The sequence below is a fragment of the Papaver somniferum genome, chromosome 5, assembly GCF_003573695.1.
Source record: "Papaver somniferum cultivar HN1 chromosome 5, ASM357369v1, whole genome shotgun sequence".
NCBI lineage: Eukaryota > Viridiplantae > Streptophyta > Magnoliopsida > Ranunculales > Papaveraceae > Papaver > Papaver somniferum.
The window spans coordinates 43,619,664-43,634,322 of record NC_039362.1 but is presented as its reverse complement, the minus strand read 5'-3'; the positions used below and the strand labels follow the sequence as shown (position 1 = coordinate 43,634,322).

The 14,659-nt window shown below is 34.9% G+C and overlaps 1 long non-coding RNA gene across 1 annotated transcript; it reads right to left on the bottom strand.

Moving 5' to 3' along the window:
* Positions 1-5,244: 5,244 nt before the first annotated feature.
* LOC113281478 lies at positions 5,245-7,689 on the bottom strand. Its single transcript, XR_003326174.1, has 2 exons — positions 6,209-7,689; positions 5,245-5,558 (listed from the first exon to the last, which is right to left on the bottom strand). It is a non-coding gene; the product is annotated as an uncharacterized LOC113281478 (long non-coding RNA).
* Positions 7,690-14,659: the final 6,970 nt, after the last annotated feature.

Here is a 14,659-nt window from a genome sequence, read left to right as displayed (position 1 = left end):
GTTTTTATCTCAGATCTCATTCTTAAGAAGATTTGACTCTGTCTTTAATATCAACACCTTTGTAGACAGAGATTTTATAGGCTTTATGAGTTTTACCAACTCTTTATCAGCATCTTCTATTCCATCAGAGCACGAAACAGATGTTTTCGCAACTCCTGGATCATGAGTTAACGAAGTGGTAACATCTTCAACTTTTGAGCATTCATACTCTTGCATAACGTTAACTGAATCAGACATAGATTCAATTTCTTATAGGCTGGATTGCACCAAACACAAATTGTTAGATCTTTTCGTGTTTGCCCGCTCTGATACCAATTGAAAAGACGAGGTTACCTAAATACACCACAATCTTTTATCTTGATCACAACTTATACAAGACCCACTGTGTATAAACCTCTTGGAGATACAATCACTCAAGGAATATTTCAACACAGTGTCTACTTGATATAGGGTTAGTCCGAACTGGCCTAACTCGTGAATTAAATATCAAAGGCAAGTGGAGAAAACCAATACACTTTGTGTGATTGTCTATGGATATGGAATCGAGACAATACAACAACAAAGTTGAAAAAGCGGGGGTCTAACAACCACACACAATATTTCGCTTAGAAATCTATATGGACAAACTCCAATATGCTTTATAGAGAATCAACTAGACAGTCAGAATCAATCTAGATAAAAAAGTATATCAAAGAGTTTATATCGCAAATAGAAATCTACGAGTCTTTATCAAATACTAGAGAGATAACTTGGATGGTACCAAAAACCAATATCCAAGTGTCAATCAATTTAAATCAACAACCAAAAGGTCGGATATTCTAATTGATTGAACAACGCACAACCTGTGATATTTTAATTATCTAACAAAATATAATGCGGAAAAGAAATAACACAGACACCAGAATCTTGTTAACGAGGAAACCGCAAATGCAGAAAAATCCCGGGACCTAGTCCAGATTGAACACACATTGTATTAAGCCGCTACAGACACTAGCCTACTCCAAACTAACTTCGGTCTGGACTGTAGTTGAACCCCAATCAATCTCACACTGATCCAAGGTACAATTATGCTCCTACGTCTCTGATCCCAGCAGGATACTACGCACTTGATTCCCTTAGCTGATCTCACTCACAACTAAGAATTGCTACGACCCAAAGTCGAAGACTTTAATAAACAAATCTGTATCACACAGAAAAGTCTAGGGTAATAGATAAATCCGTCTCCCATGAATATACCTACGAGTTTTGTTCCGTCTTTTGATAAATCAAGGTGAACATGAACCAATTGATAAAACCAGACTTAATTCCCGAAGAAAAGCTTAGTATTATCAATCACCTCTAATAATCTTAGTCGATGCGGCGAAAAAAGATATTTTGGAATCACAAACGATGAGACGAAGATGTTTGTGACTACTTTTCTATCTTTCCTATCGGAGATATAAATCTCAAGCCAATCGTTACGATTGTACTCAACACGATAGAATCAGCAAGATCAGATCACACAACTACGAGAAAGTAGTATCGGTCTGGATTCACAATCCCAATGAAGTCTTTAACTCGTTAACCTGGTTTAGAGAAGAAATCAAAGGTTAAAGGAGAATTGACTCTAGCTTATGCAACTAGTATCACACGTAAGGTGTGGGGATTAGGTTTCCTAGTTGCTAGATTTCTCCCTTATATAGTCTTTCAAATCAGGGTTTGCAATCAATGTCAGCTTGGTAACAAAGCATTCAATATTCACCGTTAGATGAAAACCTGATTAGATTCAAGCATTCAATACACAAATGAAATGCACGTTTCTGGGCTTGTGTAACCGTACCCAAACATGTACATTTGTTGGTTCAACAATAGTTAACCAAATGGTTGGCCATATGAGCAATTTCATATCAACCATATTCTTCTTCACCATAACTAGTTCAAATGACTCAAATGAACTAGTTAGAGAGTTGTTTAATTGCTTAGATCTTATGTAACTACACAAGACACAATCGAAGCAAAAACGGTTTGATTCACTCGAATCGGTTCATGAACTTTATATCCACGATTGGCAAAAGCATTCCTTAGTTTATATAAACATTAGTTCAAGAAAATCCGTCTTTAGATATAACCAACTCAAGTTCGCGGACTGGGTTCGCGGACTTAAGTTCCCGGAAGGAGTTCACAAACTCCAGCAGATTTTCTCGGGTCGAGAACTTCCGCCAGTTCGCGGACTGGGTTTGCGGACTGAGTTCGCGGACTGATTTCACGCCACTATTCCGGTTCTCTTGATCAACAAAGTTCGCAAACTTCTATTCAAGGAATAAGGACTTATACATATATGTGTTTCCACAACAATGCTTATATCCACCGATGGTTATATAATCTGAACTCTCATTTCAATCATTGAAACATTCTCAGAGGACGTTATATAGTTGTTATTCACAAACCATTTTTCGTCAGTGCAATTTTCAAAGTGCTTGAAACATAACATGACTTTCGTCACTAGGTAAAGATGAATTTGGTTAATGCGAAAGCTTACCAACACATATTTCGAGAAATAGATAGGCGAGATAAACTCGGCTCGAAATACTAAATGTGTATAATCAAAGTCTATATAGCAAAAAGACTTTTGTCTCAAGATAGGAGATAAATATACTTTTGAGTGATTAAGTAAGTTCAAGTCTCCACATACCTTTTAGTCGATGAAGATCCACCAGTTCCTTGAGTAGTCCTTCGTCTTGTATGATGGTTGCCATGGAGTTCTTGAGCTCAACTACACTTTCTATCCTAGTCCGAGACCTTAGCTATAGTAGACTAGAAATCAAGACTTATAGTTTTGATCACTAACATTGACAAATATGCTTGAGATAGCAACGCATGCGAGTTAGACCGAGCAATGCTCTAACAAAAGTGATCACTTGATAAAAGGTACAGAAATAACCGAAACCAATGGAATCACCATCAAGTCCCTGTTAACGTACAAAGTGAAATTTACTTTAATTATAATAAAACAATTATAATGCAGAAATTAAAAGTAAATGGCACAACAATATTTTGTTCACGAGGAAACCGCAAATGCAGAAAAAACCCGGGACCTTGTCCAGAATTGAATACTCTCAGGATTAAGCCGCTACACAAAATTAAACCAACTTCGTATAGTTGAGACCAAGCAACTAAACCTATAGTTCACCTAGTTCCATCTGTATTCCCACGCCTCCGACCTGTAATAAGTCACGTACTTGGAACAATTTCTTTGGTTCGTATTCCAAACAGTAAACGAACAACAAATCTGTTTGATAGCAACTCTCTTCAACCAAGTGATGTGAGTTCGACAAAGGCTCTTCTATTTATCTCAATAAACTCCTTCGTCAGGTTCTTAGATCTATCTTATTCTCAACTACCAAAGGTAATTGTTAAGATTTTGCAATCAATACTTCTAATCATAAAGAATTGTATTGATGCCGATATACACAACTAATCAATCCAATCTACCACAAGGATAAACTGATTATAGTTGGATCCTCTATACCGAAATAAGTATTCTGCACACCAAAGATTATGAACCCCAAATCAGAAATCTTAAATATCTTTTTTGTATTCAAATCTTCTTAGATGTTCAATAAACACCTGCACACAACAACTTGAATCTCTTGTGATCAATCATGCACAAGATGGGTCTGTTAACAATGGATTATCATAAGACGCCTTTAGATCTACAAAAAGTCTAAAGATCCCTGTCAAAACTTCGATCTAGTTTGAGTGAATCTTATATCAGAAGAGAAGATTCTCAAGCATAAACAAACTAGGTGCAATCAAAGTTCAACCACCGTTAGTCAATCAAATCAATCGAAAACACAAGATAAACCGCAATTGTCTAGTTTCCCACCAACGGTACTAATAGAGATTCTCAATCCCAAATAAGACTTTAAACTGAGCGGCCGTAAGAGATTTCGCCTAATTAGGTTACTCTCCTCTCCGAATAGGCGGCTTCACCAGTAACAACACAACCAAGGAAGTTTGCTGTCACGAAGGATTAGTTTGCTAGAAATGCCACACTTCTAAACAAGTTTAGAAATAAAGGATTAGTTTGAACAATAAAAGATACGAGTTACTGCACATGTTCAAAGTATGTCGACATCTTTACTTTGTAAATCCTTTTTCATATTTACAATCTTAAAACTGATTTTCCACACTTCCAAACAAGTTTAGAATTGGTTCATCTGACTTCCAAGAACTATGTGATTGATTATCCTATCAAATCACCATTAATGGGTTTCACGGTTCTACCTCCAAGTGGGTACTAGGATCGGTTACACTAGTTATCATAAAATGGCTAACTAAGTACTAGGATCGGTTACTACTTCTTATGGTAAAACTTGTGATCGGTTGACCAAGTTATAGGATCGGTTACATCAACTTACTAAAACTTGTTAAACCTCTTACAAGGATCGATTACACTCTCTCTTGTGATCGGTCACACCTCTTACTAGGATCGGTTACCCAATAGCTAGTATTTAGTCACACCAAATTCAAGATATCGATCTTACCATCTTAGGTCATTACTTAAGATCGGTTTCACTAATAAAAGTCATATCAATACAAAAGTCAGACCTTGTGAATAGTTTTACCAAGATACATAAACAAGTTATGAGCGGTTATACTTGTAGCGCCCCCTAAGCTAGCAGCTGACTAAACAACGAGATTAACCAAATAAAGAGGCACTAATGATCTAAAACATCTATTTAAACAATAAGAAAGAAGATCTAAACAGAGATTAACCCGAATCTAACCCCTCTCTGAAATAAATACAAGAATTCCTCTCAAATGATACATATTCAATAGTGAGTTGAGTTACAAATAAAATATAAACACAAAATAAACATAGCGAGAGCAATCTAAATAACATAATCAACTCCTCGAAGTTTTCGCTGCACAACTCTGATTTGTCTCTGAAACTGAAAGTGGGAATGGGTGAGCACATCATCCCTAAAAGGGGTGCCCAGTGGAAATAACATTTAACTTTCAAGTAATCACTGGAATGATCTAGAAAACATACATGTTTTTCCAAAACATTAAAAGACAATCAATTCACAGAAATAAACAATCATGTATATGGAACTAACTCCTTCACCAAATAATGTATAATATTTGTGCTAATCACACTCAATGATAATATTGCGGTGTATTGCCCTAGCCATGTGCATAAAAGATGAATTCATGTAGATATAAAAGAAGGAGCAGTATCATATATACCACAGATGGAAATTCAACATACAAATGGAAATTCTTATTTCCCAAATAATTCATAAATACAAACAAAGCATTGCAATTCCTTTCCAAGCAATGGAAAGATTAAAAGAAATAACAGAACTTTCATAATTCAAAGTTAAACAATGCATGGAAAGCACAACCAGACAATGCATGAGTTTTTTAAACATAAACTTTTGTAAAAGAAACAACAATGGTTACAAAATAGTTAAATATATATTCCCATCTCTTTTGATGACAAGCCACGCCTACCTCGAGATCCACGATCCACTGGTTCATCCTTTGAATCGATCGTTGTTAATAAACACTAACTGTTAATCACACAAAAACTCTAAGAATCTAGCCAAAATGACTCACTCAAGAATCATACAAGTTTATCTAATGGTTCTAATCCCATTTATGACTTTACACCTTTTCATTCTTTATCTTTAGCATAGCTAAGGTTTACTAATTGAATTAGGCTGGTTCTATAATCCATTAGCTAAGTCTCATGAATATCTACAACTTTGTAGAAGGAATCAAAGACTAATTCAGACCATAAGGGTCCAATACATCAAAATACGAAAACTAAACCTAAGCCCAAGTCTACCAAACAATCCCATAACACAAGGCCTGGTCCAGTAAGGTCAACTAACGGTCAGTAACTGTCAAATTAATAGTCACAGGTCAACTAACAGTCATAGGTCTAAGACAAAGTCCAAGGTCCAGCCAACGGAGTCAAAGTCTAAATCGGTCAACTGAGTCAACATAGTTCAACTCAGTCAGACATCTAACTGAGAAAGGGAACACTGGCCTAAGCCATAACAACACCATTTCTACATCAACTCCAAAATAAATCACCCTATCTTTCTCTAGCAAATTTCAGTTCTGCAAGTTACATCTAAAAGCTCTACCACAACAACAATACATTCATTTCAACAGAATCTTATAATTTAATTTACAATTGTAATTTAAGCATTACCTGCAATTTAGCAGTTCCAAGCTTTAGTAATTGCAACTCTAACACCCAGAAAACAACACCATCTCTAAACTCTGAACTGCCTCAATCATTAGTTCACTCAAAATAGTTCATAAACCTCCACCAGCTACTCATATCCCATGTAGCCTCAATCACACTACCATTACAACTTCAAATGTACATCTTGGATCGTTCTCAGCCCTACCAATCTCAACTATATTTCAAATTCAACAATTCCTTTACTATCAACACCACATCTACATCAGTTCTGCAAATGCAGGCTTTCATAAGGTCTCAGCCCTAACAACACTTCACATTCAAAACCACCAGCAATAGTACTCAGCTTCAGAATCCTCTTTTATACTCGATTCATCTTCCTTCAACGCCACAATCATCCACTTACACCATCATATCTTATTATCTAACTTCAACACCCAAAGCTGCAACACCAACTCATTCTATTCTTACCATTCACTGTCATCATCTACATTCTAGTCTCCAACTCCAATCACACACCCTGATCCAATCTGAACTTCAACAACAACATCTTTATCACTTCGAGCAGTTCATATCCTCACCTTTGCCTAGCCATGACTTCTCCACCTGCAGTTCATCATCATCTGTGATACATCGCCAACTCTTGAATACAACTCAAGTTCAGTATTACCAACTACACAACACTCTACATATTATAGCTAATATCACTCATTAACATCTTTTAAGCCTTGTAGTTCTTCAAATTACTACCACCAGTCCAGCATCATCTCCCTGTAATCAGCATAAACACAATTCCATTCTGTTCCCATAACAATCACATACACAACCACCAACCCTCACCAACTCTTCTTCATGAATCTCAAATTAACAGAAATCCTAAGTATAAATCTTAAATTCATACCAAACCCAAACTGAACTCCATATAATCAAAATAACTTCAATTTAACAAACCCAAATCAGATTCATCAACTCTTAACTAAATTCATGTAAATAAGGTCTAAATAAAAGAAACCCTAAATTACCTGATTTGGGGAAGAACATCATTCTCAGAAACTTTAACTCTTGATTTGTGACAAACCCATCTTCAATCAATCCTATAAACCTTTAATTTCACTTTCCTTGGCTTTTTCTCACAAACTCTAATTCAATCTATGAGAAACCCCAACTCTTCGATTCATCACTGAATCAACTTCAAAACTACAATTAAACGTCAACCCATCCAATCTTCATCCATCAGGAACTCAATACACTAATCAATTCCACGAAACCTCCATTAAACTTCATCTTCCAGAAAACCCTAACTTCAATTCACGGCAGAAACTCAATCATCTTCATCTCGTGCTCAATTAACCACAACATCCTCATCATCTTATACTTAACATGTTCTCCTTCTTCGATTTAATCTCTCAAATCGAACTCTCAAACATCGGAAGAAAAATAAGAACAGAGGACGAATGAAAGAGAAGAAGAAAACAAGAGAATGGAGAAGAAAACAAGAGAGATCGAGTTTATCTTCTCGACCCGGTCTAGATAAGACCAAAGGAAGTTTATGGAACACCCGCTGAATTGGATAAGGGAAGCCCCAGTCCGTCTAATGGCAAAAAGACAACTTTACCCTTCTCACTATTTCGATGATTTCTTATTCGTCTGGTATCCGATTAACACGTTCGAGTAGTTCTTTCCACGTAACTTTTCGAGATCTATCCAGCGGTACTTGTTTCGTATCTAGTTCGTTGTTAGATTAATCTCTATTAATTAAGGTCCGTGTTAAACTAATCAAGTTATTATTGGCTAATACATCTCTTGACTAGTCTAATAGCGTTGACGATCTTGAGGGTCCTTACAATACTAAACACGCATATTGGTAATTCAAAAGATTTGCAATGAATAACAATACCAATAAGCCTAGCGATTTCCCTTTCGATTCACAAAATAAGTTTATGAATTTACTTCCTTTAAACGAATGTAAAACATTGTTTCCTAGGACGAAATCTTCACCCATAACCATACATATTCACAATAGCATTCATACGATTATGTTGATGTCTTATATACGAAGTTCAAAAGATAAGCGTTATACTTCGTATTGTAATTCCTTAATACTACGTCTAACTAGAGTATAATCATTCGCAGCTTCGCATTTATGTTTTCAATATGCACGACTTGAAAGATACTCTAGGGAATGAAACAGTTCAAGTCAAATATTACTAACCTCGAGTGGAAGGATGATGTCGTCGTTGTAGCTCCTTACTTATTCACATTCTTCAAGTCTTCACTTAATACTTGCAATGTCTCATATCCTAATACTTTCAAGCTAACATATACGAAGTTGACTCTAGTAAATAATCAAGTGACTCTTTAAATGAGTTTTGGTTCACTAAAATATGACAACCAATCTTGACATACCAACGCTTGGTGGGTTCAACCGAGCTATGCTCTAACACTTCTAATCCCAATGTTTTCAAACTTTGGCATGACCGATTAGGTCACCTGGGATCAACAATGATGCGTCTAGTTATAGAAAACTCGTATGGACATCCTTTAAAGAATCTAAAATTCTTGTCGACTACAGATTGTCCATGTAACGCTTGTTATCAAGGAAAATTAATCATTATACCATCTTTGATGAAAGTTGGCACTGAATCACCTAATTTCTTGCAACGCATTCAAGGTGATATTTGTGGACCAATTCACCCTTCATGAAGACCATTTAGTTATTTTATGGTTCTGATTGATGCTTCCACACGATGGTCCCATGTTTGCTTACTTTCAACTCGTACCTTTGCATTTGCAAGACTTCTTGCGCAAATTATTAGACTACGAGCTCAGTTTCCAGATTTTCCTATCAAAACTATTCGTCTTGATAATGCTGGTGAATTTATATCAAAAATATTTGACGATTTTTGCATGTCGATTGGTATCGATGTTGAACACCCCGTTGCTCATGTGCACACCCAAAATGGTCTAGCGGAATCTTTTATTAAACGCTTACAGTTGATTGCTCGTCCATTAATTTTAAGGTCTAAATTGCCATTTACAGCATGGGGTCATGTTATATTACATGCTGCAGCATTGGTACGTATCAGACCAACCAACTATCAAAAGTACTCGTCTGTACAACTTGTATATGGGCAACAACCAAATATCTCCCATCTTAGAACTTTTGGCTGTGCAGTGTATGTTCCTATAGCTCCACCTCAGAGAGAAAAATGGGTCCTCAGCATAGACTCGGCATTTATGTTGGCTATGACTCTCCATCTATCATTCGATATTTAGAGCCTCAAACAAGAGATGTCTTTAAGGCAAGATTTGCTGATTGCCAATTTGATGAGTCAATTTTCCCGCCGTTAGGGGGAGAAAAGCTAAACCTTAAGGAACGCCGTGAAATCTCATGGAATACACCATCATTATCCCATTTTGATCCACGTACAAACCAATGTGAACTTGAGGTTCAAAGGATCATACATTTGCAAAACATTGCAAATAAAATGCCTGATGCATTTACTGATACGGGTAAGGTAACAAAATCACATATACCTGCTGTAAATACTCCATCCAGAGTAATGTAAAGACCCTCAAGCTCGTCAACGCTATTAGACTAGTCAAGAGACGTCTTATCCGCTAATTACTCGATTAGTTTAACACGAACGTTAATTAATAAAAATCAATCTAACAATGAACTAGATGCAAAACTAGTACCGCTGGATAGATCTCGAAAAGTTATGCGAAATAGACTATTCGAACGTGTCAATCAGATACTAGACGAAGAAGATATCATCAGATGAGTATGAAGGGAAAAATGGTCTTTTCGATTTAGATCGACCTGGATGCCCATATCATTTGGGAGGGTGCCTTTATCACTTGTCGTTGGTCTTACCTAACCATACCGAGAAGATAAACTCTCGTACTTTCTCTTCTTCTTTATTCTTATTTCTTTTTCTTCTTTCCTTCTTCTTTCTTCTTTGTCTTCTTCTTTATGTTTTTCTTCCTCTTCTCTTCTGGGGATCTGAAGTCAAGAGGATTAAGTGAGATTTGTGTGTTTGATTCATCAAAAGCCTTGTAACTTGATGAATTGAGGAAGTTGGTGTTAATACTGAAACTGATTGAGTTTCGGGAAAAGAAGGAATTAACGTTGCTGCTAATAGAAGTTAGGGTTTATACGAAAAAGCTCAGAGAAGGATTAAGAGATGAAATAGGTGTTCTAAGATCAACAATTGACATGGGTTTACGTTTAATTGGGTGATATGAAGTCGTTTTGATGAATAATCAGTGAGTTTGGGTTTGTAAGAAATTCAGAGAGGCTGTAGAAGATGAAATCGAAGGTTTGGAAGATTAATTGGAGATGGGTATGACGTGAATAAGAGTATGACTGAAGCTGTTAACAGAAATTAGGGTGGATCTATAAATCAAAGATGGTGACGAAGATTGATGGGTTGCTGAAGTGAATTCAATTGCTTGAGTTGAACTAATATAAGGTAGTGATTTTCTTGAACTGCTCGACTAAAGTTATTATGTTCAGTTCTGAGTTTTAATGATTATCATTAGAACTGTGGTTGTTTGTGAAGATGATGTTTGAGCTAGATGAATCTGGTGTTCGAAGGTTTGAGAAGAACACAAACTTGAATTTTGTGTTTGAGACAGGGAGAATGGTGTTACTGAATTTATAGGTGGTGCAGGAAGAGACTAAAAGGGGGCATTGGGTTGAGCTGCAGTTGTAGATGTTGGATTTGATTTGGTGGTGAACTGAATACGAAGTGAAGGTAGAATGAGATGGTGTTGTTGTCTGTGCTTATGCTAATTGCAGGGGTTATGAATTGGTTTAGATGAATGATGGTGATGATGTCTGTGTCGAGGATTACTTGCACTGGTAGTGATGATATTGTTGAATCTGATGGTGATGTTATTAGTTGAAGTTGGAATTGTTACCGGTGCTGAGATTGAGTTGCAGGTGATGTTGTTTTGGTAAGTACAAGGTCATGAAGTGGTTAAGGGAGTTGTTATTGATCTGAGTTGCAGATGTGATAATTGAGGCAAGTGGTATGTGATAATTGAGCTTTGCTCAGATGGTAGTGGTGGTAAGCTGTAGGTGTGGTTGCTTGGGTATGGAATGGAGTTTGATTGTTGTGTGAGTTGCAGTTAAGGTCTATATGTATGTAGTGAACTGGTGTTGAGAGATGTTGGTAAATTGCAGGAGGGAGTGCTGAGCTGAATTCAGTTGAAGTAGTCTGTGATTTGTGTAGAACTCTTGGAGTTGGTTTGTGCAGTTAAGATGTATAAGCTGAGTTGATTGTAATGTTGTCATAGCAAAGGGTTTAGTGAAAGATGCAATTGCAGGTAAACTTAGTTTATATTTGTAAATGAAGTTTGAAGTTATTTAAGAACGAATGATTTAATCCTGTAATGTTAATCAAGAAGCTGAGAATGTAAGAAATAGAGTTGAGGTTAGTCTGCAATAGAAGTTACATGTTAGTCATCCCAGTCAAATTATCTGACTTAATTTGTTTAGCTGACTCAGGTAGTCTGACTGAGTTAACTGAGTAAACCAGGACCAGACTTGACCAAGTTAACCCTGTGTGCTGACCTTAACCAATAGACCGCACCGTTGACTTTGACTTGGGCTTAGACGTTCACCGTTAATTGACCCTTTTGACTGTTAGAGACCGTTAGTTGACCCTAGTGTACCAGGCCTTAGATTAAGGGGATAGTTTATTGGGCTTAGGGTTAGTGCTATGTCTTCTCAGTTTGATACTTTGGATCCTTATGGTATGAATTAGCGTTTGGTTTCTTCTACAAAGTTTTAGATATTCATAGAACTAAGCTAATGGACTATATAACCAACCTAATTGAATTAGTAAACTTTAGATAAGCTAAAGAAAGATAATAGATAGGCTTAGAACTATTAGATAGACTTGTATGATTCTTGTGTGAGCCATTGTGGCTAGATTCTTGGACTTTTTCTGTGATTAACAGTTAGTTATTAACAACGATCGATTCAAAGGATGATCCAGTGGATCGTGGATCTCAAGGTAGGCGTGGCATGTCATCAAAAGAGGTGGGAATTTATATTTAACTCTTTTGTGATCATTGTTGTTTTCTTTTACAAGAGTTTATGTTTATCAAATTCATGCATTATCTGGTTGTGCTTTCAGTGCATTGTTTAATTTAAATTCCGAAAGTTCTGTTGATTTCTTTAATCATTCCATGGTCTGGAAAGGAGTTGTAATGCTTTGTTTGTCTCTATAAATTGTTTGGGAAATAATAATTTCCATTTGAATGCTTGGAAAATAAGATTTTCCATCTGTGGTATATATGATACTGCTCCTTCATTTATACCTACTTACTTTCAGCTTTTATGCAATAGCTAGGGCGATACACCGCAATATTATTATTGAGTGTGGTTAGCAAAAATATTATGCATTGTTTGACGAAGGAGTTAGTTCCATATACATGATTGTTTAAGTCTGTGAATTGGTTGCCTTTCAATGTTTAGGAAAAACATGTATTGTTTTCTAGATCATTTCAGTGATTACTTGAAAGTTAAATGTTATTCCTACTGGGAACCCCTTTTAGGGATGATGTGCTCACCCATTCTCACTTTCAGTTTCAGAGACATATTAGAGTTGCGCAGCAGAAGCTTCAAGGAGTTGAGTTCGTTAGTTTGGTTAACGTCGGCCATGTTTATTATGTTGTGTATTTTATTTGTTAACCAAATGACTATTATATGTATCATTTGCGAGGATTTCTTGTATATATATTCAGAGCGGGGCTAGTTTGGGTTAAGTTTTGTAGCAGATTTATTAATTGAATGTTTAAGTAAATGATTTAGATTCTTAATGCCTCTTTATTTAGTTAATCTCTTAGATTAGTCAGCTGCTAGCTTTGGGGACGCTACAATATTGGTATCAGAGCTCACTATTAGATCTTACATGGGAAATAATAGGAATAGCAAGTGCTAATTGGTGAAATAGATTAGCTTAAAACTCGGTTTGGTTGTGAGATAAATTCTAATCACTAAAATCTATCAATAATTAAAAGATTTAAGATTTATTTGATTGATTGATTTGTTTGCTTGGTTGTTGTTTTTATGTGATGAAGTAAAAATTGTAGGGTTCACCAATAACTTTTGCTAATGAAGATTAGAGAATAATTAGTCTAAAACGCGTAAACACTTAGATAATTCAATACTAAAAATAGTGAGATTGGTATTATTGATAAATCTTGAAAGTCACATAAAAATTTATTGAGTGCGTTGACTTATACGTAGAATCAACAATTTATAATCATATAAATGTTAATAATATTTGTGAGTAGTAAGAATAATAGTTCGACCATCAATGTTAATAATAAAATATTATAATAGTAATTATAGATGATAATAAAAGTACTAATAATTTTAATAAAGTAATGATTAGCATTTATGTCATATTGAACTTAGCTTAACAAAAAATCCAATAAAAATATATAACGATAAAAATAATAATTATGATTAAATAGCTATGGAACATTAATAACGCTTATCTACGATTAAGTTTTGTAAATTATTCTAATGACAAATTAGAAATAAATGTGTTGCGTTTAAACTAGATAGTTAATATAATACTTATTAGGCGTTAGACGTAAGAAGGTGAGGATATAATGCATAAAATAAAAAGACTCAACTTGTTAGTAATCTTGTACTGAATTATTTTTGGTCTAACGAATGATCCTGTAAATCTTTAAAATGGAACGAATATACATGAAGTAGTAGTAATAGTGTTCAGATGTTTAATGTAATATTATAATTAAAAGAAAATAAATTTGTGTATTAATAGGATACTTTACATTAGTAGCAAAATCTAAAGACTATTAGGATACATTATAATTTTATGCAGACTCAAAAATTTAAATCATATTAAATTACCAACGCCAATATTTAACAAGGTATAATATACATATTCAATCTGAATAAATAAAATCTGTTATATCAATCCTTACGTGAATGTAAAAATTATATTTAGAAGATTAAGACTTAATCCCAATAAGAAAATCAATTTAAGAATAATGGGAATAATAACACAATTGATAATACAATTTGAGTAATTAAGCTAGTAGCAAATCTATAGTAAATAGTATTTGGAAAACTTAATTTATATATGGTATTACACTAAAGTTAAAATTGTTAAATTATAAATTGTCGTGAAATCGAATTTGGATTACTTATATTGATAAAACAAATAAATAATAATAAAAATAAAAAGGATAAAAGAAAATAAATTTTGAAGATTAAATTGCTTAAAATGATGTAAACTATTTATATATTTTACGAAGTAAATTTATCAGACTTACACCAATGACGATAAAAGTATATATAGAGACTAATTAATCTTAATAAATTAGTACTTGGTTAATCCCCAGTGCTGAATAGTGAGGTTGGTAATTCTGATGTGTTCGGGTGATACTTTTTACGTAGGTAGGCAT